Genomic DNA, 26353 nt, shown 5'->3' with positions numbered 1-26353 from the left:
TTTAAGTTCAGTGGTTTCTTCCCTCTGGTCTCAGTCCTGACAAGGGAGTCAGTCTTGACAAGGTGCTTTGTCTTGACAAGGTGCTCAGTTTTGGACAAGCCGGTTGCCCTGTGGTAGCTTGTCTTGAGTTCCTATGTATTGTAACTGTTTACCTGTGTGATTCTAGTTAAAGTATTGTTATTTAAGACTGCATATCTGCTTCTCGCCTCGTCTGTCTGCACTTGGGTCCAGAAACAGCCTCGCCCAGACAGCACGGCCCGTCTCTACACGGCCCTGTGATAGCAACCCTGACAATTTCCCTCCTCACGCACACACTCGGCACTGCAGGTCGTGTTGCACAGACGGCGACAGGAAAGTGTCTCACTCGGCCCTTTCCCTGACGAAGATCTAGCGCTGTCGCTTGTCCGATGGGTCACACAGCGTCATCTTCACATGGTCCCCCCTCACAGACAGACACAGGCCCAGCGCAGGGTTCAGTATCATATCATCCTGGGCGGGGCGGGGAAACAAGAACTGCATCAGCCAGCTCCCCCAAACGCTCACACAGTGGGGCTGCATATGGTGATACTGCGATTCCTGGCCAGAATGGAGATCACTGGGTAATTGGGAAGATAGGAACAGGCCATTCAGCCCCACGCCCCTGTTCCACCAGTCAATTAGATCAATTGGTAGCTGATCAGTATCTTAACTCCATCTACCCGCTTTGGTGCCATAACCCTTAATACCCTTGCCTAAAAAAAATCTATCAATCTTCAGTTTTGTAATTTTCAACTGACCCAGGCCTCAACAGCTTTTTAGTGGAGAGTTCCAGATTTCCACTCCCCTTTGTGTGAAGTGGTTCCTGACATCACCCCTGAACGGCCTGGCTCTAATTTCAAGGTTAAGCCGCCCTTGTCCTGGACTCCCCCCACCAGAGGAAATAGATTCTCTCCACCTATCAAATCCTTTAATCACCTTAAAAACTTCTGTTCGATCACCCCTTAATCTTCCACATTCAAGGGAATACAAGGCTAGTCTGTGCAACCTGTCCTCATAATTTAACCCTTTTAGCTCCCGGAATCATTCTGCGGAACCTGCGCTGCACCCCCTCCAAGGCCAATATATCTGGTGCGGTGCCCAGAACTGAATGCAGTTACTCCGGATGGGGTCTAACCAGAGCTCTGTTCCCCCGTCAATCACGCCTGCTGTAGAAACATAGAAGATAGGAGCAGGTGTCGGCCATTCGGCCCCTTGAGCCTGCTCCGCCATTCAATGAGATCATGACTGATCATCCAAACTCAGTACCCTGTCCCTGCTTTCTCCCCATATCCCATCCCTTTCGCTTTAAGAAATATATCTAACTCCTTCTTGAATATATTTAATGAATTGGCCTCCACTGCCTTCTGTGGTAGAGAATTCCACAGGTTCACCACTCTCTGGGTGAAGAAATTCCTCCTCATCTCTGTCCTAAATGGTTTACCCCTTATCCTTAGACTGTGACCCCTGGTTCTGGACTCCCCCGCCATCAGGAACATCCTTCCTGCGTCTAGTCTGTCTAGTCCTGTTAGAATTTTATAAGTTTCAATGAGATCTCCTCTCATTCTTCTAAACTCCAGCGAATATAAGCCCAATCGACCCAATCACTCCTCATACGTCATTCCTGCCATCCCAGGTATCAGTGGCTATAAGTGACTGGGACTGATTTTATGCACATAATTTGTATGTAACTATCCTCCACTCACTGTTTTTATCAGGAGACGTTGCTGGAGATTCGGTCATGAGTTCTGTTTGCTGTAGTTGGCAGAGAGACTCTTTTTAAATAGACTCTGTAGACTGTTTGCTGTCGCGGGCTGTTTACATTTGCTGAGTAAACAGACCTTGTTTGCGATAAATAGGCTGTTTGCTGTGAGTCCTGCCGTAAGTCCCGCCCCGCCTGCAACTCATTGGCTGACACAGTGGTGTCAATAGACACGCTGCACTCCTACTCTTGATGGCATTGTGGGTCAAATGCAATAGCTGGGGATGGGGGGGGAGGTGGTGGTGGGTAGCAATCAGACAGGCTGCAATTATCCTCAGGTCCTGGTCTAGGGATCGGGCCCGAGGAATTTCCGATAAGCTGGCCTCTGAAAATTCCCCCTGATGGGTCTAAGTTCAAACACTGATGTGTGCTTCTCTTATTTATTTGGTCTCTTTGCAACATGTTGCAATTCCAGAGCAGAAAAGACAGTCCCAGAGGGGGAAAGTATCTGACCCACTGCACCACCCAGTCCCAGGGGTTGAAACTGTTGTGTATGTAACCTGTTCCACCTTAAGAGAGCTTAAGCCTGTTCCACCTTAAGAGATGTACTACTTTCTCAGGCTGCTGTAGACGTAATACCGGGGGTGAACACACCGGTATATAAGCACTGTGCAGTAATCTTGTATTCAGTATAGTCCCTACCTCCAACCAGTAAAGACCTGTTTTTATTGTTACTCATTAGTCTGTTTTAATTAACTTAATAATTCACAGACTTAACACTGGCGATGAGTCAGGTTCTTACCCTGCGGCAGTTATTCCACGGCGGTTGAAGAGAGGTTTCAAACCTCACCACTCACCACCCCACTGGAAGTGACAGGCATTAGGACCCTGAAGCCTCCATCAGCTTGTGAACCGGAGTAGAAGACAGGACTGGGGAAGAGAGAGGTATAGGGCGATAGCGATCGGCAGATAAGGGCCGGGACGCTTTCAAGTGCGAGGCGCAGCCGGGCCATTGATCGCATCCGCTGATAAGGGCCGCACTCGGGGGCTGAAGGGAGACGGCGTCGGGGGACGGGTGAAGACCGCCAAGCGCGGGAAAACTGCCATTTTGTGGGCGGAGGACGACGGCAAGAGCGGGAAGCCGCCATCTTTGATAACAAGTAAAGAAAATAAAATCTGAGAAATTGCAAATCTACAATGCCTAAACACGGGAATATTAGCACCTTTGATAGTGACCTCGAAGATTGGGCCATATATGTTGAAAGAGTAAAAAATTATTGTAAGGCCAATAAAATTCGTGACCAAGATAAAGCTCTAACATTATTAAATTTAATGGGTGCGAGGACATACGGGCAATTGAAACACCTGTTATCACCAGATGAACCAGCGGATAAGACGTTCGATGAGATTGTTACTGTCCTGAAAGATCATCTAAACCCCACGCCGCTGATGCTAGCGGAACGATTTAAATTTTACGACAGAAGGCAGCTACAGCATGAAAGCAATGCTGAATATTTGCTGGAATTGCGTAAATTAGCGAAATATTGCCAGTTTGGAACGGGACTGACAGAGGCACTTCGAGACAAATTTGTGTGTGGTTTATTTAAACAGGATACACAAAAGCGACTGCTCGAGGAGAATGAGCTGACGCTTGAGAAGGCGGTCACTATGGCAGCAGCACACGAAGCCGCAGCGAGAGGCACGGCAGTAATGCAGCTACGGTCACCGGAGCTCAGTGCACACAAATTGGGTGTGAGTTCTGGCAAATGTTATCGTTGTGGAAAGACAACGCATGATCAGAACCAGTGTTGGTTTAAAAACCAAGAATGTAGAACTTGTGGTAGGCTTGGACATATAGCTAGAGTATGCAGGTCAGCGAAGAAGACCAGCAACAAGAAGTCACCGCAAGGGAAATACGCAAAGGTACACAAGGTGGCCGAACAGGAGTCCGATTCAGACGCAAGCAGTATTGAACTGGCTAGCTTAAGGGTACTCAACGTTGGTAAGGGTGCAGACCTCCAGACAATTTGGTTTACTCTTCAGATAGAAGGAGTCCAAGTAAAAATGGAATTGGACACTGGATCGGCATTGTCGGTCATGAATAAGAAAGATTACAGAAGGTTATTCCAACATATTCCCCTACAGGATACGGAGATTATATTGACAACCTACACGGGGCAGAGAGTGTACCCCATCGGGACAATAAAGGTTGCAGTGGCCAACAAGGGCGAAGGAAGTCAAATAATGGACTTATATGTGCTACCGGAGGGAGGTCCACCACTACTAGGCCGGGAGTGGTTTAGAAACATAAATATGGACTGGCATTCGCTAAAAGCCATAAAGAGTGAGAACTCGGTGCAGATAATCAGCCCAGACTCTAGAACTGATGATGGTAAGACCAACCCATGTGCAAAAGACAAAGTTTCAGCACAGAATTCCACTGAGCAACAACAACATAGTTTAACAGAGAATTCTGAGTCTGTCAAGTCTACTGATATGCACATTTTTGAGGGACACTGGGCTCGAACTCAACTCCATTTCAAACTACAACAGCAATTAGAACAAATGATTCGCCGTTTTGAGCAAGAGATGAATGAAATAAAAAAGTTCTTTGTTACAGAGTGGGAGAATCTGGAAAGTCAACAGAAGCAACTGATGGAGAAAATGGAGCAGGAGCACACCAACCATCTGCGTGAGGAGGCCGAACGAATCAAAGCTGATTCAGGTTCTGAAGGTGCGTGCCATAATCTGGTGTCAGAAGAGTTAACGGTCAGCCAACTCCTTCATATGCTGAGGGACAAGACTCTGAAATGGGAAAAACTTGAACACGAGCTGCGATCTTCAAAGGAAAAGGGTTCGGAGCTCTCAAAAGTCATTGAGATGGCTGATGTGACGACACAGACTGAAACGACTGCAACAGAGCAGCCATTGGATGCCAAAAGTACGCTGACTCACGTCAATGTAGAACAACAGACCGCTGAAACAGGTGCTCCGGTAGAGGGATTGCATAGTCCGATCAATCAATCTCCAAAGGAAGTTGAAGTATTAAAATCACAAATGAGGTCACTAGTAAACGACTTGCTGAAAGCCCAGAAAAAGCTGGATGCAGAGGTACACATGAAGAAGTCTCTTCAGGAAAGATGTCTGGATTTGGAACAAGAGCTGGCTAACGTCCAGCTGGGTATGGAGGAAATAGACGACCCTCTCACTGGTCTAGCTCAGGACGACACCGAATATTACCATGACCTGGTGGACGACACCGAATATTACGATGTCCTGTCCTGCCCAGCTTGTAACTTCAACTCCCAAAGTGCAGAAATCATGGAGGAGCACCAAAAGTCTACGGAACATCGGGAGAAGCTGGCTCTACGACGGAAACAGGAGGAAGAGAAGGAGGAACTGCGCATGCAGCTGGCAGCTGTGGCAGCTGACAATGGAGCCCAGAGAGTCTCCAAGAAGCAGAAAAGGAAAAGTAAAAACAGAAGATGACCCATCTGAACCATTATCACCTCTACCAGATCACACACGTGGTCCCTCCGAACGGAGCCAAATCAGTTCGGAAGTTCAAGCTGTTAAATCCATGAAAGGACTATTGAATGAGTAACGTGAACCGACTACACCACAGAGATTGAATCTGTGAACTGTTTTCCGCAGAGACTGAATCTGTGATATGTTACGTTAAACATGAAGTTATATATGTATATATGTTATTACGTTATGTTAAATGGGGGGGATGACTATAAAGCTAAGAAGGGAGGAGTGTTGTGTATGTAACCTGTTCCACCTTAAGAGAGCTTAAGCCTGTTCCACCTTAAGAGATGTACTACTTTCTCAGGCTGCTGTAGACGTAATACCGGTGGTGAACACACCGGTATATAAGCACTGTGCAGTAATCTTGTATTCAGTATAGTCCCTACCTCCAACCAGTAAAGACCTGTTTTTATTGTTACTCATTAGTCTGTTTTAATTAACTAAATAATTCACAGACTTAACAGAAACGACAGTGTCTGACCCACTGCACCACCCAGCCCCAGAGGGGGAAAGGACAGTGTCTGACCCACTGCACCACCCAGTCCCAGAGGGGGAAAGGACAGTGTCTGACCCACCGCACCACCCAGTCCAAAGATACAGTAGATATTTAGCTTCCCTTCAGTATGTCTGATCTTCTCAACCCCATTCTCCAGCTGCTCCACAATTGGTCAGCGAGCGGATTTCAGGAACACCCTGTGGATTGGGAAACACCTGGATCTCTGGGGCCTTCATCCGCTGCAGAATTGCAGCCGCTGCCTGCGTTCCGGAAAACCCCCACTCATCTGTTTGATTTTGAACTTCTGTGCCCCTGGGATACTGACGACCCATCTGTAGGCGGCACACCTGACTAGCAGCATGCTCACAAGTCCAGCCTCCAGGCACAGGCGGCTGGGGACTTTGGTGAGGATTTTGCCATCAGACGTGTACTCAAAATACTCCGGGGTGGGGTGGTGGAAGGGGGGAGGGAGAGAGAACATGATCAGGTGAGAATTAGTTTTGAGGTCTGTTATCAAAGAAAGTAAGACTTGCATTGAGACAGAGCCATTCACGGATGTCCCAAAGCACTTTGCTGCCAATGAAGTGTAGTCACTGTTGTAATGTGGGAAACACGGCAGCCAATTTACAAACAGCAAGATCACACAAACATCAACGACCAGATAATTTTTTTTTTTTACAGTGATGTTGGTTGAGGGATAAACATTGGCCAGGACACCGGGGAGAACTCACCTGCGCTTCTTTGAAATTGGGCCAGGGGATCTTTTAAGTCCACTTGAGAGGGCAGACAGGGCCTCGGTTTATCATCTCACCTGAAAGATTGCATCTCCGACAGTGCGGCACTCCTTCAGTACTGTACTGGGAGAGTCAGCCTGGATTACCTGACCCAGTCTGTGGAGTGGGGGCTTGAACCCACAACCTTCTGACTCAGAGGCGAGAGTGCTACCCACTGAGCCACGGCCAGCACCTGCCTTGACTGTGCTCAATACAGGCTAGGGACTGAATCTGGCACCTTCTGGTCTGTATCGTTCAGAAGCGGTTACACCAGGCACTGCCCAGGGCTACAGTGCCACTGGGCAAGTTTCCAGGTTTCCCTCCTTGTTGTTTTCTGGGCTAATCCCTCTAGTCCATTTACCTGATGTTCCTCAAATCTGTTGCAGGGAAACATTAATGCAGACCCACTGGCCAGTCCAGTGCTCAGGCAGAGCTGGGTTTCCCTGTTCATCAGCTGGAAAAGTAATACATACGAAAGTGTTACAAATGTGTTCAGGGATGAACTACTGGTGTAAATTCACACAGCAGCACCAGATGTGCAGTTGATTTGTCTTGAGAACACTGCTGAAACCCTCATTCATGCCTTTGTTACCTCCAGACTTGTCTCTTCCAACGCTCTCCTGGCCGGCCTCCCACCTTCCTACCCTCTGTAAACTTGAGCTCGTCCAAACTTCTGCTGCCTCTATCCTAACTCACACCAAGTCCCGTTCACCCATTACCCCCTGTGCTTGCTGACCCAGTCCGGCAACGCCTCGATTTTTAAATTCTTATCCTTGCGGTCAAATCCCCCCCAGGGCTTCACAGCCTCCCTTATCTCTGTAACCTCCTCCGGCCCTACAACCCTCTGAGGTCTCTGCGCTCCTCCAATTCTGGCCTCTTGAGCATCTCTGATTTTCATCGCTCCACCATTGGCGGCCGTGCCTTCGGCTGCCAAGGCCCTGAGCTCTGGAATTCCCTCCCTAAACCTCTCTGCCTCTCTCTCCTCTTTTAAGACGGTCCTTAAAACCTACCTCTTTGGCCAAGTGCTGTGATCACCTGTCGCAATATCTCATTGTGTGGCTCGGTGTCAAATTTTGTCTAATTACACTCCTGTGAAGCGCCTTGGGTCGTGACGTAAGAAAACTACTCGGCACTTGGTCTAAGCGTTAAACAAAGATTTAATCAACTGTTTTACAACATGGAGGCCTAGTTGTGTCCTTCCCTAGTTCCTGTTAAGAATGTCCTGCGCAAGCTGGGCCCGTGCCAGAGTATTTATACTTCCCTGGACAGCGCCACCCGTAGGACGCTCAGTATTATTTCATAAGTCTTCCTTTCGTCAATGACTGATTCATGTCAGGTCGTTTGTACGATGTTAAAGGCGCTATACAAATACAAGTTGTTGTTGCTTTACATTGACACTGTGAGCTCCCTCAATTAAAGTTTCATGAGTTTCCTACACCTCACTGTGAGCAAGTTGTCAATCCATAAGGGAAAGTCGTCCAACTCACTGCTGTGTACATCGCCGGGTGGACCTCTGGTACGTACAGCTCTGGGTAGACGTTATTGAGGTACCAGGTGAAATTCTTACACCGTAATCTCGCTCTAATCTGCTTCCTCTCAGAAATGTCACCAAACAAACCCTGAAACACAAAAAAAGGAGAGACCACAGATTACTCTGCTTTGCTCCCCCCTCTCCCCCTTGGCATTCCCTCCTCTCCTGGAGGTGCCGACTTCTTTCGCGTTCCATGGACTCCATGGTGGCCTCCCGCACCGCCCACCAAATGCTAGCCTTAGATGGTGAAATGCCACCTAGGATTGCCAACCCTGGTTGGACGTCGCCATGGAGGCTTAGTCACATGACTTCTGACCTCCAACCGCACCCCCCCACCTAACACATCATTCCTCGAGGAGCCCCACGGCCAACTGGAAAGCCAACAGACTCTTCATTAAACGAATCTTGACTGTCAGTCAAACAGCCTTTCTCCTCCCCTCCATTGCTAATATTTTTATAATTAATAAAAAGAAAATGAAAAAGAGAACAATTTTTTTTAATGATCTCATGATGTTTCTCCCGGGCTGTTCACAGCAGTGTCCTGGAGATTCACCATACTGGGCATCTTGGCTGAACGCAATATGAAGGAAGGAGTATAGCAGCAGGAGTAGACTATTTAGCCCCTCGAGCTTGTTCTGCCATTCAATTAGATTATGGCTGATCTGTATCTTAACTCCATTCACCCGCCTTGCTCCCATATCCTGCACTCAACTTGGCTGAACCCAATCCTGCCCTATTCGGTCCAACTGGTCCATGCCGGTGTTTATGCTCCACAAGAGCCTCCTCCCACTTTACTTCATCTCAACCTATCAACATATCCTTCTATCCCTTTATCCCTCGTATACTTATCTTGCTTAACCTTAAAACCATCTGTGCTGTTCGCCTCAACTACTCCTTGTGGTAGCAAGTTCCACATTCTAACTACTCTCTGGGTAAAGAAGTTTTTCCTGAATTCCCATATTGGATGTATAGGTGACTACCTTATATTTATGACCTCTAGTTTTGGTCACCACTACAAGTGGAAACACCTTCTCTACGTCTACCCTATCAAACCCCTTCATAATTTTATAGACCTGTATCAGGTCACCCCTCAGTCTTCTCTTTTCTAGAGAAAAGAGCTCCAGCTTATTCAGCCTTCCCTAATAGAAATAACCTGTCAGTTCTGGCATCATCCTTGTAAAACATTTTTTGCACCTACTCCAGCGCCTCTGTATCCTTTTTATAATGTGGAGACCAGAACTGTTCACGGTGCTCCAAGTGTGGTCTCACGGTGCTCCAAGTGTGGTCTCACGGTGCTCCAGGTGTGGTCTCACGGTGCTCCAGGTGTGGTCTCACGGTGCTCCAGGTGTGGTCTCACGGTGCTCCAGGTGTGGTCTCACGGTGCTCCAGGTGTGGTCTCACGGTGCTCCAGGTGTGGTCTCACAGTGCTCCAGGTGTGGTCTCACAGTGCTCCAGGTGTGGTCTCACAGTGCTCCAGGTGTGGTCTCACGGTGCTCCAGGTGTGGTCTCACGGTGCTCCAGGTGTGGTCTCACGGTGCTCCAGGTGTGGTCTCACAGTGCTCCAGGTGTGGTCTAAACAAGGTTCGATACATGTTTATCTTTTCAATTCAATTCCTCTAAAAATGGCACCCATTGCTATGTTTGTACCCCCCCCCCCTTCTCCTCCCTCCATTACTGATATTGCTGAGTTGGCTCCCACATTATCCTAGCTTTCTTCGCGAGGGTCACCTTCTGCGCAATCTCTGCCGCTTTCTTGATCCGTCTGTAAAAGATGTCCTTGTACTCGTCCATCCACACCTCGGCCAGTCGCACCAGGTTGCGACACACGACCTGCGGCCCGTCTGGGAAGGTGTACGGGGTGTTGCTGCGGAACACGTGCCCCACGACAGAGCAGGGCACGATCTCAAGATGCCCGCCGCACTACTAGACCTGCGGGCGACAACGGTCAGTCAGTCATTTGGGGGCGGGGGGGGGGGGGGGCTGAGTAACAGCCTGTGATATAGTTAAAAATAAAATAATATTCTGGCTTTCTCCCCTCATGTCCTGATCCAGACAATAAAAAACTTGCAATTATACACCTCTGGACGTCCCAAAATGCTTTACCACCAATTAAGTACTTTATTATTTGAAGAGTAGTCGCTGTTGTCATGTAGGAAACGCGACAGCCGATTTGCGCACAGCAAGATCCCAAAAAAACCAGTAAAGACCAGATAATCTATTTTAGGTGTTGGTTACCGGGGAGAACTCACACTGCTCTACTTAGAAATAGTTGTCATGGGATCTTTCCCATCCACCTGAGAGGGCAGACGGGGCCTGGGTTTAACTACTCATCTGAATACAGGCATTTAAAAGGAAGCTAGATAAGTACATGAGGGAGAAAGGAATAGAAGGATATGTTGATCGGGCGAGAGGAAGTAGGGTGGGAGGAGGCTTGTGTGGAGCATAAACACCGGCATGGACCAGTTGGGCCGGATGGGCTGTTTCTGGGCTGTAAGTTCTGTGTAAAAATTAGCAGCCCATTAGTGATCCCATTATCCATTCATATGGTACATCATGCAGATTAATTATGCTACAACTGAGGTAACTTCCTTTGAACAATGGGGAACTGCCACCAGATTGATCACAGCACCCGAACTGCACTGATCACTGCAAAGGATATATTTAAGGTGGAGATAAGACAGATTTTTGAATGGTAAGGGAGTCAAGGGTTATGGAGAGCGGGGCAGGGAAGTGGAGTTGAGGCCAAGATCAGATCAGTCCATGATCTTATTGAATGGCGGAGCAGGCTCGAGGGGCCAAATGACCTGCTGCTGCTCCTATGTCTTATGTTCTTATGTTCTTATGTAAGAAGTCACACAACACCAGGTTATAGTCCAACAGCTTTATTTGAAATCACAAGCTTTCGGAGCGCTGCTCCTTCATCAGGTGAAGTGGAGAAATGCATAAAGACACAGCTTATATATTCAGAGAATAATGTCAGATGTTTACAGGTAATCTTTCTAACTGCCATTTATCACACCTCGGCAGAGAGATAATCACAGCAATCAAAGGTGTGAATGGTGTCCAAACAGGTCAGTCAGGAAAACATTACATCAAAGAACAATGAGGTGGGGTCACAAGGGGTCAAATGTTGCAGATGCTGGGGTCTGTATGAAAAACAAAAAAAGACAAAAAACATTTTTTTTGCTGGAAATCACAGCAGGTCCGGCCGCATCTGTGTAGAGAGAACAAGCCAACGATGACTCGAGTCTGGATGGCCCTACGTCAGGTGGGGTTACATGTAGCGTGACATGAACCCAAGATCCCGGTTGAGGCCATCCTCATGGGTGCGGAACTTAGCTATCAGTTTCTGCTCGACGATTTTGCGTTGTCGTGTGTCTCGAAGGCCACCTTGGAGAATGCTTACCCGAAGATCGGAGGCTGAATGTCCTTGATTGCTGAAGTGTTCCCCGACTGGGAGGGAACACTCCTGCCTGGTGATTGTTGCGCGGTGTCCGTTCATCCGTTGTCACAGTGTCTGCATGGTCTCGCCGATGTACCATGCTCCGGGGCATCCTTTCCTGCAACGTATGAGGTAGACAACGTTGGCCAAGTCACATGAGTATGTACCATGTACCTGGTGGGTGGTGTCCTCACGTGTGATGATGGTATCTGTGTTGATGATCTGGCATGTCTTGCAGAGGTTGCTGTGGCAGGGTTGTGTGGTGTCATGGTCGCTGTTCTCCTGAAAGCTGGGTAATTTGCTGCGAATGATGGTCTGTTTGAGGTTAGGCGGCTGTTTGAAGGTGAGTAGTGGAGGCGTGGGGATGGCCTTAGCGAGGTGTTCGTCATCATCGATGACATGTTGAAGGCTGCGAAGAACATGGCGTAGTTTCTCCGCTCCGGGGAAGTACTGGACGATGAAGGGTACTCTGTTGATTGTGTCCCGTGTTTGTCTTCTGAGGAGGTCTATGCGATTTTTCGCTGTGGCCCATCGGAACTGTCGATTGACAAGTTGAGCGTCATATCCCATTCTTACGAGGGCGTCTTTCAGCGTCTGTAGGTGTCCATCGCGTTCCTCCTCATCTGAGCAGATCCTGTGTATTCGCAGGGCTTGTCCATAGGGGATGGCTTCTTTAACGTGGTTAGGGTGGAAGCTGGAGAAGTGAAGCATCGTGAGGTTGTCCGTGGGCTTGTGGTAGAGTGAAGTGCTGATGTGTCCGTCTTTGATGGAGGTTCGTGTGTCCAAGAATGAAAGCGATTCTGAGGAGTAGTCCATGGTGAGTTTGATGGTGGGATGGAACTTGTTGATGTTATCGTGTAGTCTTTTCAGTGATTCTTCGCCGTGGGTCCATAGGAAGAAAATGTCGTTGATGTATCTGGTGTATAGCGTTGGTTGGAGGTCCTGTGCAGCGAAGAAGTCTTGCTCGAACTTGTGCATGAAGATGTTGGCGTATTGGGGTGCGAATTTGGTCCCCATGGCTGTTCCGTGTGTTTGGGTAAAGAACTGGTTGTCGAAGGTGAAGACATTGTGGTCAAGGATGAAGCGGATGAGTTGTCGGATGGCGTCTGGAGATTGGTGTTGAGTACTGAGTACTGAGGCTGTCGCAGCGATGCCGTCATCGTGGGGGATACTGGTGTAGAGTGCCGAGACGTCCATCGTGGCGAGGAGTGTTCCTGGTTCAACTGGTCCGAATGCACAGGATCTGCTCAGACGAGGAGGAACGCGATGGACACCTACAGACGCTGAAAGACGCCCTCATAAGAATGGGATATGACGCTCGACTTGTCAATCGACAGTTCCGACGGGCCACAGCGAAAAATCGCATAGACCTCCTCAGAAGACAAACACGGGACACAATCAACAGAGTACCCTTCGTCGTCCAGTACTTCCCCGGAGCGGAGAAACTACGCCATGTTCTTCGCAGCCTTCAACATGTCATCGATGATGACGAACACCTCGCTAAGGCCATCCCCACGCCTCCACTACTCGCCTTCAAACAGCCGCCTAACCTCAAACAGACCATCATTCGCAGCAAATTACCCAGCTTTCAGGAGAACAGCGGCCATGACACCACACAACCCTGCCACAGCAACCTCTGCAAGACATGCCAGATCATCAACACAGATACCATCATCACACGTGAGGACACCACCCACCAGGTACATGGTACATACTCATGTGACTCGGCCAATGTTGTCTACCTCATACGTTGCAGGAAAGGATGCCCCGGAGCATGGTGCATCGGCGAGACCATGCAGACACTGTGACAACGGATGAACGGACACCGCGCAACAGTCACCAGGCAGGAGTGTTCCCTCCCAGTCGGGCAACACTTCAGCAGTCAAGGACATTCAGCCTCCGATCTTTGGGTAAGCATTCTCCAAGGTGGCCTTCGAGACACACGACAACGCAAAATCGTCGAGCAGAAACGGATAGCCAAGTTCCGCACCCATGAGGATGGCCTCAACCGGGATATTGGGTTCATGTCACGCTACATGTAACCCCACCTGACGTAGGGTCATCCAGACTCGAGTCGTCGTTGGCTTGTTCTCTCTACACAGATGCGGCCGGACCTGCTGTGATTTCCAGCAAAAAAAATGTTTTTTGTCTGTTTTTTTGTTTTTCATACAGACCCCAGCATCTGTAACATTTGACCCCTTGTGACCCCACCTCATTGTTCTTTGATGTAATGTTTTCCTGACTGACCTGTTTGGACACCATTCACACCTTTGATTGCTGTGATTATCTCTCTGCCGAGGTGTGATAAATGGCAGTTAGAAAGATTACCTGTAAACATCTGACATTATTCTCTGACTATATAAGCTGTGTCTTTATGCATTTCTCCACTTCACCTGATGAAGGCGTAGCGCTCCGAAAGCTTGTGATTTCAAATAAAGCTGTTGGACTATAACCTGGTATTGTGTGACTTCTTACATTTGTCCACCCCAGTCCAACACCGGCATTTCCACACTTATGTTCTTAGGTAAGGGTAGCAGCAGCACAGTATCAGTTCGGGTCTTGGAAGGTCGACTTTAGTCAACAACATCAACTTGTATTTATATAGCAGCTGTGACGTAGCAAACGTCCCAAGGCGCTGCACAGGAGAGTTATCAGACACTGAGTCACAGGAGGAGGAATTAGGGCAGGTGGCCAAAAGCTTGGTCAAAGAGGTAGGTTTTAAGGAGTGTCTTAAAGGAGGAGAGAGAGGGAGGTAGAGAGTAATGTTCCCTGGAAGTTGCGCTTTGTTCTGCGTGGCTTGTTTCTTTTAATGCGCTGCCCCTTTAAATTTCTGTGTACTTACAATGTAAAAGCCAGTGAGTGGCCTGCGCGGGACCTTTTCCATTACTGCGTGGCCGTGCGGGCACGTTGGCAGAGAGGTTTAGGGAGGGAATTCCAGAGAGCCGGCATGGGCTCGATGGGCCGAATGGCCTCCTTCTGTGTTGTAACCATCCTATGATCCTTAGGGCCCAGGCAGCTGAAGGCATGGCCAGCAATGGTGGAGCGATGAACGTAAGAGATGCCGCAAGATTTCGGAGGGTTGAGCAGGTTACAGAGATAGGGAGGGGTGACCGCCATGGAGGGATTTGAACACAAGGATAAGAATTTTAAATTGCGGGATTGGGAAGCCAATGTAGGTCAGCCAGCTAATTATCTGATCACTACAAACAGTGATCTGTATAACGAGATTCCACTGTGTAAGCAGCGCACATGTCTAAGCTCATTGCAAGATCACCTCATGGTATTATTTTGTCTTATTTATAGGAGCTTATGTTACCCGAAAGGACAGCTCTAAGTTCTCTCCACCCCATATCTCCATCTGCATATCATAGGTCCCAATATATTCAAAGCAGGCCTTGGAGACAGCAAAAAGTCCTCCAGAGATTGTTGGAGTCCTGAAAAAAAAAGGTTAAAATGTTGTGTTAGGCCATTGGGGAAACCTTAATTCTCGGCAACTTATTTTCTTCTAAAAGTAGCGACGCGGGTTAACAAGGCCATAAATAAAATAAAATCAAGCACTAGATGTCATTTCTACAGGGACAAAATTGAAAAGCTAGATAAGTTATGTTAAACTTGTCTCGAACCTTGGTTAGACCACACTTGGAGTACTGTGCACAGTTCTGGTCTCCATATTAGATAGATTGGGAAATGTTGATGTACAGAGGGACCTGGGTGTCCTTGTACACCAGTCACTGAAAGTAAACATGCAGGTGCAGCAAGCAGTTAGGAAGGCAAATGGTATGTTTGCAAGAGGATTTGAGTACAGGAGCAAGGATGTCTTACTACAGTTATACAGGGCCTTGGTGAGACCACACCTGGAGTACTGTGTGCAGTTTTGGTTTCCTTACCTTAGAAAGGTGTGGAGATGCCGGAGTTGGACTAGGGTGGACAAATGTAAGAAGTCACACAACACCAGGTTATAGTCCAACAGCTTTATTTGAAATCACAAGCTTTCGGAGCACTGCTCCTTCTTCAGGTGAAGTGGAGAAATGCATAAAGACACAGCTTATATAGTCAGAGAATCATGTCAGATGTTTACAGGTAACCTTTCCAACTGCCATTTATCACACCTCGGCAGAGAGATAATCACAGCAGTCAAAGGTGTGAATGGTGTCCAAACAGGTCAGTCAGGGAAACATTACATCAAAGAACAATGAGGTGGGGTCACAAGGGGTCAAATATTGCAGATGCTGGGGTCTGTATGAAAAACAAAAAAACAGACAAAAAGCATTTTTTTTGGCTGGAAATCACAGCAGGTCCGGCCGCATCTGTGTAGAGAGAACAAGCCAATGTCGACTCGAGTCTGGATGACCCTGCATCAGGTGGGGTTACATGTAGCGTGACATGAACCCAAGATCTCGGTTGAGGCCGTCCTCATGGGTGCGGAACTTGGCTATCAGTTTCTGCTCGACGATTTTGCGTTGTCGTGTGTCTCGAAGGCCACCTTGGAGAATGCTTACCCGAAGATCGGAGGCTGAATGTCCTTGACTGCTGAAGTGTTCCCCGACTGGGAGGGAACACTCCTGCCTGGTGATTGTTGCGCGGTGTCTGTTCATCCGTTGTCGCAGTGTCTGCATGGTCTCGCCGATGTACCATGCTCCGGGGCATCCTTTCCTGCAACGTATGAGGTAGACAACGTTGGCCGAGTCACATGAGTATGTACCATGTACCTGGTGGGTGGTGTCCTCACGTGTGATGATGGTATCTGTGTTGATGATCTGGCATGTCTTGCAGAGGTTGCTGTGGCAGGGTTGTGTGGTGTCGTGGTCGCTGTTCTCCTGAAAGCTGGGTAATTTGCTGCGAACGATGGTCTGTTTGAGGTTAGGCGGCTGTTTGAAAGCGAGTAGTGGAGGCGTGGGGATGGCCTTAGCGAGGTGTTCGTCGTCATCGATGACATGTTGAAGGCTGCGAAGAACATGGCGTAGTTTCTCCGCTCCGGGGAAGTACTGGACGACGAAGGGTACTCTGTTGGTTGTGTCCCGTGTTTGTCTTCTGAGGAGGTCTATGCGATTTTTCGCTGTGGCCCGTCGGAACTGTCGATCGACGAGTCGAGCGTCATATCCCGTTCTTACAAGGGCGTCTTTCAGTGTCTGTAGGTGTCCATCGCGTTCCTCCTCGTCTGAGCAGATCCTGTGTATTCGCAGGGCTTGTCCATAGGGGATGGCTTCTTTAACGTGGTTAGGGTGGAAGCTGGAGAAGTGAAGCATCGTGAGGTTGTCCGTGGGCTTGCGGTAGAGCGAAGTGCTGAGGTGTCCGTCTTTGATGGAGATTCGTGTGTCCAGGAATGAGACTGATTCTGAGGAGTAGTCCATGGTGAGTTTGATGGTGGGATGGAACTTGTTGATGTTATCGTGTAGTCTTTTCAGTGATTCTTCGCCGTGGGTCCATAGGAAGAAAATGTCGTCGATGTATCTGGTGTATAGCGTTGGTTGGAGATCCTGTGCAGCGAAGAAGTCTTGCTCGAACTTGTGCATGAAGATGTTGGCGTATTGGGGTGCGAATTTGGTCCCCATGGCTGTTCCGTGTGTTTGGGTAAAGAACTGGTTGTCGAAGGTGAAGACATTGTGGTGAAGGATGAAGCGGGTGAGTTGTCGGATGGCGTCTGGAGATTGGCTGTTGTTGGTGTTGAGTACAGGCTGAGAACATGGACTCTCGCACACTCCTCAACCATCTCGTACACCAGCTCTACAGCAGACGCCGCAACCTCGAAACCGAGATGGAGTCCATGTTCTCAGCCTGTGCTCAGGACGCAGCAGACCAGCTACGAGACACCGCCAAACAAACAAGGCAACGGAACTACGCTACCTACATGCACACCAAGAACAGGAAGCTTGAGAAACTTGGCATCACCAGCAGCAGCAACCAAGCCTCCCCCGGTACCACGGTTGAAACCACATGGTTCCATCCCACCATCAAACTCACCATGGACTACTCCTCAGAATCAGTCTCATTCCTGGACACACGAATCTCCATCAAAGACGGACACCTCAGCACTTCGCTCTACCGCAAGCCCACGGACAACCTCACGATGCTTCACTTCTCCAGCTTCCACCCTAACCACGTTAAAGAAGCCATCCCCTATGGACAAGCCCTGCGAATACACAGGATCTGCTCAGACGAGGAGGAACGCGATGGACACCTACAGACACTGAAAGACGCCCTTGTAAGAACGGGATATGACGCTCGACTCGTCGATCGACAGTTCCGACGGGCCACAGCGAAAAATCGCATAGACCTCCTCAGAAGACAAACACGGGACACAACCAACAGAGTACCCTTCGTCGTCCAGTACTTCCCCGGAGCGGAGAAACTACGCCATGTTCTTCGCAGCCTTCAACATGTCATCGATGACGACGAACACCTCGCTAAGGCCATCCCCACGCCTCCACTACTCGCTTTCAAACAGCCGCCTAACCTCAAACAGACCATCGTTCGCAGCAAATTACCCAGCTTTCAGGAGAACAGCGACCACGACACCACACAACCCTGCCACAGCAACCTCTGCAAGACATGCCAGATCATCAACACAGATACCATCATCACACGTGAGGACACCACCCACCAGGTACATGGTACATACTCATGTGACTCGGCCAACGTTGTCTACCTCATACGTTGCAGGAAAGGATGCCCCGGAGCATGGTACATCGGCGAGACCATGCAGACACTGCGACAACGGATGAACAGACACCGCGCAACAATCACCAGGCAGGAGTGTTTCCTCCCAGTCGGGGAACACTTCAGCAGTCAAGGACATTCAGCCTCTGATCTTCGGGTAAGCATTCTCCAAGGTGGCCTTCGAGACACACGACAACGCAAAATCGTCGAGCAGAAACTGATAGCCAAGTCCCGCACCCATGAGGACGGCCTCAACCGAGATCTTGGGTTCATGTCACACTACATGTAACCCCACCTGATGCAGGGTCATCCAGACTCGAGTCGACATTGGCTTGTTCTCTCTACACAGATGCGGCCGGACCTGCTGTGATTTCCAGCCAAAAAAAATGTTTTATGTCTGTTTTTTTGTTTTTCATACAGACCCCAGCATCTGCAATATTTGACCCCTTGTGACCCCACCTCATTGTTCTTTGATGTAATGTTTCCCTGACTGACCTGTTTGGACACCATTCACACCTTTGACTGCTGTGATTATCTCTCTGCTGAGGTGTGATAAATGGCAGTTGGAAAGGTTACCTGTAAACATCTGACATGATTCTCTGACTATATAAGCTGTGTCTTTATGCATTTCTCCACTTCACCTGAAGAAGGAGCAGCGCTCCGAAAGCTTGTGATTTCAAATAAAGCTGTTGGACTATAACCTGGTGTTGTGTGACTTCTTACATTTACCTTAGAAAGGATATACTTGCCATAGAGGGAGTGCAGCAAAGGTTCACCAGGCTGATTCCTGGGATGGCAGGACTGTCGTATGAGGAGAGATTGGATCGACTAGGCCTGTAGAGTTTAGAAGAATGAGAGGTGATCTCATTGAAACGTATAAAATTCTGATAGGGCTAGACAGACTGGATGCAGGGAGGATATTTCCCCTGGCTGGGGGTCTAGAACAAGGGGTCATGGTTTCAGGATACGGGATGGGACATTTAGGACTGAGATGAGGAGAAATGTCTTCACTCAGAGGGTGGTGAATCTGTGGAATTCTCTACCACAGAAGGCTGTGGAGCCCAAGTCACTGAATATATTTAAGAAGGAGATAGATAGATTTCTAGACACAAAAGGCATCAAGGGGGATGGGGAGAGAGCGGGAATATGGTATTGAGATAGAGGATCACTCATGAACATATTGAATGGTGGAACAGGCTCGAAGGGCCGAATGGCCTACTCCTCCTCCTATTTTTCTGTGTTCTATGTTTCTATTACAAAAAAGATATAGAGGCACTGGAGAAGGTGCAAAAATTATTCACAAGGATGATACCAGAACAGAGAGGATATACTTACCTGGAAAGTTTGAACAGGTTGGGGCTTTCTGTAGGAAAGGGAAGGTTGAGGGGTGACCTGATCGAGGTCTTTAAAATTATGAAAGGGTTTGATGGAGTAGACGTAGAGAAGATGTTTCTGCTTGTGGGGGAGACCAGAAATAGGGGCCATAAATATAAGATAGTCACTAATAAAGCCAATAGGGAATTCAGGAGAAACTTCTTTACCCAAAGAGTGGCGAGAACGTGAATTGTATGGTTGAGGCGAATAGCATAGATGCCTTTAAGGGGAAACTAAATAAGTACGTGAGGGAGAAAAGAATAGTTTATGCTGATAGGCTGAGATGAAGAGGTGTAGGATAGAGTGTATCTGTAGGATTTAGTAAACATTGTTAAGATTTTGTAACCATTGTTAAATAACTGTAATATGTGAAATTGTATGTTAAAAACCTAAAAAGCCTGTATAAAATGGCGAATGGCTGAGAAGCAAAGCAGGATGGGAAATTATGCCAACCTGGCTAACTCTGTTAGAATATGCTGAAGTAATGGAATGTTGTGTTAAGTAAACCCAGAGACTGTCAGAGACATGGAATTCAATAATGTTATGAAGAAGAGGTAAGAGCTAGAGAAGAAACAGGAGTTAGAGACAGTCTTCACTTAAGAAACTGCAGAATAGACAAACTGTTGAGAAAACACCTCAAGAATGTTTCTTAAAGTGAAATTCTTAGATAAGGGTATCTTGTAATGCACAGAAAGAGGCCTAGTGGGATTAACGAGGTCATAAGATGACTGGCAAGGAGAGGGAGGACATTTACCAAGTGTCAGAGAGCTAATTACTGCCACGTAGGCAAGACGGAGGAAAAAGGGTATAAATATCCAGGTATTGAACATCGAAAGCAGCGCGAAGCCAGAGGAAGAAGAAACTTCAGTCAACAGAACACAGCAAGAGAATTAAAGAGACTGCGCGGGCCACAGTCACTCAGAAGGAACACTGGGGTTCGGATGAACAGACTGTGACTATCTTCTTGTTAAGTATTACTTCTTTGTACCGGATATTTAATACTTAATAAACCTGTTTTACTTATACACAATATACCTGTACCCGGAGTGGTCTGTGTGGTCACGGACAAATTATTCTAAAAACTTTTCAAAAGCTACAGAGGGGTGGGAGGAGGCTCAGGTGGAGCTTAAGCGCCGTCATAGGCCAGTTGGGCTGAATGGCCTGTTTCTGTGCTGTACACTCGATGTAACTCGATATAATTTTCCAATTCCTCGGATAACGTTCCACAGCCACTAGTGGGATAACTTTTCACATTCTCAGAACACCCTAAACCGCTTTACAGCCAATGAATTACTTTTTGAAGTGTAGCTGCTGTTGTATTTTTAGGCAAACGCAGTGGCCAACTTGCGCACAGCAAGCTCCCACAAATAGCAATGAGGTGAATGACCAATTCATCTGTTTTAGGTGGTGTTTGATTGAGGGATGAATGTTAGCAAGGGCACCGGGAGAACTCCTAATTTTCTTCGAAAGAGTGCCATGGGATCTTTTATGTCCACCTGAACAGGCAGATGGGGGTCTCAGTTTCACGCCTCATCCGAAAGACAAGAAATAAAAAAAAGAAAGTCTTGCATTTCTATAACGCCTTGGTAAGGACACAGGGGGCGAACTCCCCCTGCTCTTCTTCGAAATGGTGCTGTGGGATCTTTTACGTCCACCTGAGAGGGCGGTTTAATGACTCATCCGAAAGACAGCACCTCCGACAGTGCAGCACTCCCTCAGTACTGCACTGGGAGTGTCAACCGAGATTATGTGTTCAAGTCTCTGGAGTGGGGCCTTGAACCCGCGACCTTCTGACTCAGAGGCCAGAGTGCTAGCCACTGAGCACCTCCTTTAGTGCAGCACTGATGCGTTGCCTAGGTTACGTGCTCGTCCTGCAGCGAGGCTTGAACCCATGACCTCCGGTTCAAAGTTGGAGCCAAACTGGCGCAGAGAGAATAAAATAAACAAAGGGGGTTTAAAAAATTAAGAGACTCATTATCGGAGCGTTCAAAGAGATTACAGCTGCTGACCTGAACGGGAAGCTTTCGTCCTTCCTTGCTTCATCATTCTCATAAGCGGGCAACGCCTCCCAGCCGAAGGACAGTGGCCAGGCGAAGTTGCCGCGGGAGTGGTTGCGGTCGTGCGGAGAGGGTTTCTCCACCTCAAAGGTGTGCAGGTCGATGGACGTGATCTTGGGGCTCACCACCACCTGCTCCAGCTTCATTATCCTGGACAGCAGGGGCTCTAGCCAGCCCTCAAAACATTCACCTGGGGGAAACCACAGTCAGTACGCCTGATAGGGAACCAGGGGGCATTTGCGACCGCCTGCACGCAGCGCGCCCAAATATCTCCAATAAGACCCTGACGCTAAACATCTCAATTTCATTCCTCCTCTATTTCCTTCCTTAATCCCCTGAAGGTGCTGGGTTTGGGTTCCTGCCATTGCTGGCAGCACGCCAATGCCTCTCCCTCGGGTACTTCATCCCTCTGGTACCTCGACCTCCCGATACCTCACCCGTCAGTACCTCGCCCTCCGATACCTCGCCCCTCCACTCCCTCGCCCCTCAGGCCTCTCGCACTCCCGTACCTCGCCCTCCGATACCTCGCCCCTCCACTCCCTCGCCCCTCAGGCCCCTCGCACTCCCGTACCTCGCCATCCGATACCTCGCCCCTCTGGTCCCTCGCCCCTCAGGCCTCTCGCGCTCCCGTACCTCGCCCTCCGATACCTCGCCCCTCCACTCCCTCGCCCCTCAGGCCTCTCACACTCCCGTACCTCGCCCTCCGATACCTCGCCCCTCCACTCCCTCACCCCTCAGGCACCTCGCACTCCCGTACCTCGCCCCTCCACTCCCTCGCCCCTCAGGCCCCTCGCACTCCCGTACCTTGCCATCCGATACCTCGCCCCTCCGGTCCCTCACCCCTCAGGCCCCTCGCACTCCCGTACCTCGCCCCTCCACTCCCTCGCCCCTCAGGCCCCTCGCACTCCCATACCTCGCCATCCGACACCTCGCCCCTCCGGTCCCACGCCCTTCGCTCCCTTGCCCCCCGCTCCCTCGCACTCCAGTACCTCGCCTCTCCCGTACCTCGCCCTCCGGTCCATCACCCTCTGCACCCTCGCCCTCTGCTCCCTCGCTCTCCACTCCCCCGCCCTCCGTACTCTCGCCCTCTGCTCCCTCGCCCTCCACTCCTTCCCCCTCCAGTACCTTGCCCTCCAGTACCTCGCCCTCCAATACCTTGCACTTAAATACCTCGCCCTTCAATACCTCACCCTCCGCTCCCTCGCCCTCCAATACCTCGCACTTAACTACCTCGCCATTCAATACCTCGCACTTAACTACCTCGCCCTGCACTCCCTCGCCCTGCACTCCCTCGCCCTCCGCTCCTTCCCCCTCCAATACCTCGCCCTCCGCTTCCTCGCCCTCCAGTACCTCGCCCTCCAATACCTCGCACTTAAAAACCTCGCCCTTCAATACCTCAACCTCCGCTCCCACGCCCTCCGCTGCTTGCCCCTCCAGTACCTCACCCTCCGCTCCCTCGCCCTTCAATACCTCACCCTCCGCTCCCTCATCCTCCAGTACCTCGCCCTCCAGTACGTCATCCTCTGGTAACTCGCCCTCCGCTTCCTCGCCCTCCAATACCTCAACCTCCAGTACCTCACCCTCCAGTACCTCACCCTCCAATACCTCAGCCCCCGCTCCCTCACCCTCCAGTACCTCACCCTCCAGTACCTCACCCTCCAATACCTCACCCCCGCTCCCTCACCCTCCAGTACCTCGCCCTCCAGTACCTCGCCCTTCAATACCTCACCCTCCGCTCCCTCATCCTCCAGTACCTCGCCCTCCAGTACTTCACCCTCTGGTAACTCGTCCTCAGCTCCCTCGCCCTCCAATACCTCAACCCCCACTCCCTCACCCTCCAGTACCTCGCCCTCAAGTACTTCACCCTCTGGTAACTCGCCCTCTGCTCCCTCACCCTCCAGTACCTCGCCCTCCAGCACCTCGCCCTCCAATACTTCACCCTCCGCTCCCTCACCCTCCAGTACTTCACCCTCTGGTAACTCACCCTCCGCTTCCTCGCCCTCCAATACCTCACCCTCCCGCTCCCTTGTCCTTAAGCTTTCCAAAATGACAGGAAAACTAGTTAGAAATGATTGTCGCGGGTGAAAACGATACTGTCGCGTCAATGCAGGGAAAGCACGGGCATCCCTACTTACAGTGCGAGTTGAGGAAGGCCAGAACCTCTCCTGTTGCTACGGAACTCCCCAGCAACCTGGCAGCAACTAACCCTTTCCTCTCCATCATCTGAGCACCTTTACCACGGGGAGATTCTTGACGTAGCTGTCGAGTCGCTCCTTCAAATAAACTGCAAGCAAGGACAGGACAGATGTTATGGTCGCCAACTCTGGTTGGACGTATTCCTGGAGGTTCCATCACATGTCCAACCGCCCTCCCCGCCACTCCCCACGTTCCCGCCATTGGTCGCATGGCCTACCCATCCTCGCAGAGAACCGCCTTTCCCCGCCAGTCGGAAAGCGACCAAACTCCTTGTCACCTGACTGGACGATTCCCAGTCAAACAGCCTTTCTTTCCCCCATCTGTGAGGCATGTCAGAGAGTGTTCGAAAGAAAGAACTTGCATTTATACAGCGCCTTTCACGACCTCAGGAGGTCCCAAAGCGCTTTACAGCCAATGAATTACTTCTGAAGTGTAGTCACTGTTGCGATAAAGGAAACGCGGCAGCCAATTTGTGCACAGCAAGCTCTCGCAAACAGCAAAGAGATAAATGATCGGATCAGACGGGGCCTTGGTTTAACGTCTCATCAGAAAGACGGTACATCCTGGGCCAATATTTCTCCCTCAACCAACATAACAAAAACAGATTATCTGGTCATTATCACATTGCTGTTTGTGGGAGCTTGCTGTGCGCAAATTGGCTGCCGCGTTTCCCATATTACAACAGTGACTCCACTTCAAAAAGTACTTCATTGGCTGTAAAGCGCTTCAAGACGTCCGGTGGTCATGAAAGGCGCTGTAGAAATGCAAGTCTTTCTTTTATCCGACAGTGCAGCGCTCCCTCAGTACTGCACCGAAGAGACAGTTTTATTACGCTCAAGCCTCTGGAGTGGGACTTGAACCCACGACATAGAGTGCTACCAACTGAGACACATTGTTCTTATCCAGCAAGAGTCACTGGATAGTGATTTTGACTGAGGGCTCTGTTTTTTTTTGTCTCCTCTCTAACTCAGGGAAATTGTGGCCAGTTTTACTGCTGCCAATTGTTGCCCCATGAGACCAGAGGGGAGATGTTCCTAGATCTCTGCCCAGATTATTGGAAAACCCTTTGGGTCGGAACGCACCAAATTGTTCAATATTCGCTGCGCCCAGGTGATCCAAAACTCTGCTGTCCATGTCCCAACTCGCATCAAGTCCTGTTCACCCATCACCCCTGTGCTCGCTGACCAGCAACTTCTCAATTTTAAAATTCTTCATCCTTGTTTTCAAATCTCTCCATGGCCTCGCCCCTCCCTATCTCTGTAACTTCCTCCAGCCCTACATCCCTCCGAGATCGCTGCGTTCCTCCAATTCCGGCCACTTGCTCATCCCTGATTTCTATCGCTCCACCATTAGCGGCCTTCAGCCGCCTAGGCCCTAAGCTCTGGAATTCCCTCCCTAAACCTCTCCACCTTGCTACCTCTCTCTCCTCCTTTAAGACGCTTCTTAAAACCTACCTCTTTGACCAAGCTTTTGGCTCACCTGTCCTAATATCTCCTTATGTGGCTCGGTGTCAAATTCTGTTTGACAATTGCTCCCGTGAAGCGCCGTGAGACGTTTTACTACATTAAAGGCGCTGTATAAACGCAAATTGTTGTATGGGGGGCAGGTTCCATCTCAGAGGGATAACGCAGATACAGAAGACCTTTAGCCTCTGACCTTCTGTGCTGGCGTCGTCCACAAGAATGACCTCTCTCAGGACGATGGCAGGGACCGTGTACAGGGCGCTATGCACGGTCCGCAGCAGGGCAGACCAGGCCTCGTTGTGGAACGCGATGATCACGCTGGTGGGCGGCAGGGGTGGGCAGCGCTTGAACCTTTGGCTGACACACCTGAGGCGGGGGACGTAAAGAAACATAACCGGGTCAAGAAATTGGACGGTGAGTCTCTGTCCTCTCTCTCCGCCAGCAGCTCGGTTATTACATTTGCTCAATCTCATCAGTGCCATTGAGACCCTTTGACCTTTGAACTTTCCTCTTGTGTTCATCCCAAGCTATGATAAGTAGTGTTTTTGCATCTTGGACATCGGCTCTTCATCGTGGTTTCTCAATTAGACTAGTAAATGTTGGTGTTGGGCGTCCTTGTACACGAATCACTGAAAGTTTACATGCAGGTACAGCAAGCAATTAGGAAGGCAAATGGTATGTTAACCTTTATTGCAAGGGGGTTGGATTATAAGAGTCAGGAACTCTTGCCGCAATTACGTTATATAGCGCGTTGGTGAGACCACACCTGGAGTACTGTGCACAGTTTTGGTCTCCTTATCTGAGGAAAGACATACTTGCCTTGGAGGTGGTACGAAGGTTCACTAGATTGATTCCTGGGATGAGAGGGCTGTCCTATGAGGAGAGATCGAGTAGAATAGGCCTATATTCTCTGGAGTTTAGAAGAATGAGAGGTGATCTGAGAATTCTGAGGGGGATCGACAGGGTAGATGCTGAGAGGTTGTTTTCCCCTTGACTGGAGAGTCTAGAACCAGGGGTCACAGACTCAGAATAAGGGGTCGGCCATTTAGGACTGAGATGAGGAGAAATTTCTTCACTCAGAGGGTGGTGAATCTTTGGAATTCTCTACCCCAGAGG

At 49.4% G+C, this 26353-nt stretch overlaps 1 pseudogene; it reads right to left on the bottom strand.

Annotated features, from left to right (window-relative positions):
- Positions 1-387: 387 nt before the first annotated feature.
- Positions 388-26353, bottom strand: part of LOC147095999 (polypeptide N-acetylgalactosaminyltransferase 3-like) — a 34704-nt pseudogene continuing 8738 nt past the window's right edge.

The sequence above is a fragment of the Somniosus microcephalus genome, unplaced genomic scaffold, assembly GCF_052327205.1.
Source record: "Somniosus microcephalus isolate GS21.2 unplaced genomic scaffold, FLI_Smic_1.0 unresolved_chr1, whole genome shotgun sequence".
NCBI lineage: Eukaryota > Metazoa > Chordata > Chondrichthyes > Squaliformes > Somniosidae > Somniosus > Somniosus microcephalus.
Note: the sequence above shows the minus strand (reverse complement) of the source record. Positions and strands in the feature narration are given on the sequence as shown.